This window comes from Alexandromys fortis, unplaced genomic scaffold (assembly GCF_014885135.2).
Source record: "Alexandromys fortis isolate MF-2015 unplaced genomic scaffold, M_Fortis_MF-2015_v1.1 scaffold_22, whole genome shotgun sequence".
Lineage (NCBI taxonomy): Eukaryota > Metazoa > Chordata > Mammalia > Rodentia > Cricetidae > Alexandromys > Alexandromys fortis.
This window is the reverse complement of record NW_026067900.1, coordinates 12,924,075-12,927,703: the sequence shown is the minus strand read 5'-3', so window position 1 is coordinate 12,927,703 and position 3,629 is coordinate 12,924,075. Positions and strand designations below refer to the sequence as shown.

Sequence of the window (3,629 nt, the reverse complement as noted above, 5' to 3'; positions counted from 1 at the left end):
TACATGTCATTTTGTTTTGTGGTCATTTTCTGCCTTCCTCCTCTGTCATCCCATGGGTTCCTATATTTTCTCCAGATGTCTTCCCCCAGTTACTCTGTGTTCCTATTTCATGTATATTCTTGCCTTCTTTAGTTTCACCTTTCTTTTTTATTTTTATACATTTTCTTTCTTTCTTTTAATGAATTTTTAAAAAGATTTTATTTATTTATTATGTATACAGCATTCTACCTGCATGTCAGAAGAGTATGCCATATCTCATTATGGATGGTTGTGAACTACTATGTGGCTACTGGGAATTGAACTCAGGACCTCTGGAAAAACAGCCAGTGCTCTTAACCACTGAGCCATCTCTCCAGTCCCATTTTTCACCTTTTAAAAGATCTTTTCCTCTCTTCTCATGACATTTTTTTTTTTAGTTTATAGAACACACACACACACTTTTAAATCTAAGTTCTGCATCTAAGAGAAAATGTGCAGTATTTATTTCACAACATAATATTTTCTAGCTGTATCTTTTTTTTTCCTACAATTGCCATGATTTTCTTTTTATTATGGCTATATAAAATCCCACTGTAGCCGGGCGATGGTGGCGCACGCCTTTAATCCCAGCACTCGGGAGGCAGAGGCAGGCGGATCTCTGTGAGTTCGAGACCAGCTTGGTCTACAGAGCTAGTTCCAGGACAGGCTCCAAAGCCACAGAGAAACCCTGTCTCGAAAAACCAAAAAAATAAAAAAAAATAAAAAAAAATAAAAAAAATCCCACTGTGTATCCAAAACACGCTTAACAAATTAATCATCTGTCCATGGATATCTAGGCTAGTTCTGTTTCCTGGCTATTGTAACATTGTGATAAATATGGATGTATAAATCCTCTTTTTGGTGTGTTGACTTACAGTTCTTTTGCTATATACCCAAGACTGGTATGACTGGGTCATATGGCAGTTCTGTTTTGAGAATGGTCGTACAAGATTATATTCCCACCAAAAATAGATACGGGTTTGTCTTTTTCATAAGCTCTCCAGGATTTGTTGTTATTTGCTCTCTTTATGATGACCATTTTGACTTGAGTGAAGTTTAATCTCAAGGTAGTTTTAATTTAATTTCTTTCTTCCTTTTTCTTTTTTAATCATTGCAAACAGGACTCTTTTTGTCACTAATAAATCTGGATTTTGAACAGCTTCTTGCAGGGGTGGTTCATATCCACCAGATCGTTCTTTTAGTGCCTGTCTCATCACCAGTAGCTTTTCCGGAACTACCTTTTACCATGGAGCTCCATGAGTTTTCCCAATTCAAATTTGCATTTTGTCAGCACGTTTTACTTTTCTACTGAAGACATCATGAAGAGGACAAATGGACTGGCAAGTCTTTTCAATGTCTTTCCCAATGCTTTCTGGAAACAATTTGTTAACCACTTCCTTCAAGTCTGCACTTCTTGGATTATTATTTTCACCATCTTCTTTAGGATCTGCAGACCCGAATGTGCTGCACATAGGAAGACTTTCATATCTTGTTGTTGCATTTTTTTTTTTTTTTGTGAAACCAACACAGAACAGATGGCACAAATAACCCTCAATTGTCTTATCATCAGCCTCAGCCTCAATCAAGACCTGCTACTTTTTGACCATGGAATACAGTTGTGTTCAGAGTAAGATCCATGACATGGAAGTTAGTCAGACAGTTTTGGACCTGGACAGTCTCAGTAATTAGCTTGGAATTTTAAAATGCAATTTTGTCATTCTGTAGATCAGCAAGACTCGCTTCAAACACACAACTCTTGAGGACATCAGAGGCAATTTTGTTTCTTTCTTGTGACTAGTGTTTATTCAATGTTTCTAATATTGAACATACTCTGAGCCTTCACATCATAGCAATCCTTCTTAGAAAATGGATCAACCATTTTCTTCTTGGCTGCCTTCTTACCAACTGCCATAGTGTTGCTCTTAAGAGCCAAAAGTAATTTAGAGTTTTTTAATACTTAACAAAGCTGAAAACCTTTTCAAATATTTATAAGCCATTTTTTTATTTCTTCTTTTGAGAGCTGTCTCTTCAGTACTTTAGCACATTTATTGATAGGATGATTTTGGTGTTTGGTGTTTAAGTTTTGGAGTAATTAATCCCCTGTCACATATATAGCTTGTCAGGATTATTTCCCCATTCCCCAGGAAGTCAGGCAGTTTCTTTAGTCTGACAGTCATTTCCTCCTGTCAGAAGTTTTAAAATTTCTTGTAATCTCATTTTACAATTCTTGAAATTAATTTCTGTTCTTTTGTATTATTTTTACAGAGAATCATCATCTCTGCCATGTCTTAAAGTATTTCCCCTGCTGTCCTTTGGTATTTTCAAAGATTTAGACCTTATATTAGGATCTTTGATTCATTTTGAACTGATTTTTCATCCATCTTGAGAAATCTACACCTACATTTATTTTTCTACCTGAGAAAATCTAGTTCTTGCAACACGATGTCTTAGAGGTTATCTTTTCTCCACTTATGTTTTTTGACAGCGTTATCAAGATTGTACAAGTCAGAGGACCAGGATGTCTGTTGTGAGATTGTGTCTTCTTTTATGACAGGGAAGTTCTACTCATGAAATCTCAATAATATGGTTGACAAAACAAGACCTGGAAAAGAACACCAACTGATATTAACTTGCATGGGGGAAAATCTCACAAGGTTCTACCCCTAAATGAAAAACTACAAATTGATAAGAAAGGGAGAAAGCATCTTCTCCAGGGATGAACTCCTGATAGGTCCAAATCATTGTATTTATAAGTTTATATATACGCATACATAAAAAACATAATTAAAGAGTAATAGGCCATGAATTTGAGGAGTTGAAGGGACAAGGAAGTAATTGGAGGGAAGAGGGGACATGATGTTAAAAATAGTACTTACCTATCTATTAAATAATTTAAAGCCGGGCGGTGGTGGCGCATGCCTTTAATCCCAGCACTTGGGAGGCAGAGGCAGGTGGGTCTCTGTGAGTTGGAGGCCAGCCTGGTCTACAAGAGCTAGTGCCAGGACAGGCTCCAAAGCTACAGAGAAACCCTGTCTCGAAAAAAAAAAAAAAAAAACAACAAAAATAACTTAAAACATTTAAGAAATGAGGTAGCTGTAACTTTATTTCTGGGTTCTCTGTTGTATGATACTAGGTTTGGTGTTTCTCTTTGTGGTAGAATCGTGAGGTTCTGTTTGAAGTTGGGTATTGTGCTGTCTCTAGCATTACTCTTTCTGTTTTGATCATTTGGGGTCCTCTTGCTTTTATGTGAACTTTTTGATTGTTTATTCTAGGTCTGTAATGAATACTATTGAAATTTTTATGGAACGTCCATGGAATCTATGGATTTTTTTTAAATAACAGAAACAAATATTGTAAAAATAGTCATTTTTACAATATTAATTATACCAATGCACAAGAATGAGAGGTCTTCCCATCTTCTAGTGTCTTTCTCCCTTTTTTTCTTAAATGTTTTAAGGTTTTCACTGTTAAGGTCTTTTCCCCTTTTGGTAAGGTTTATTTTTAAAGTTATTGTGGTGGTTTGAATATGAAATGACCCCAGAGGCTCACATCTCTGAACACTTGGTCTTAGCTGGTGACTGTTTGGGAAGGTTGTTGTATCTCTAAGAAGT

General features: G+C 36.0%; 1 pseudogene; it reads right to left on the bottom strand.

Moving 5' to 3' along the window:
• Window positions 1-1,091: 1,091 nt before the first annotated feature.
• On the bottom strand, window positions 1,092-1,930 carry LOC126489919 (40S ribosomal protein S3a-like; annotated as a pseudogene).
• Between the last annotated feature and the right edge of the window lie 1,699 nt (window positions 1,931-3,629).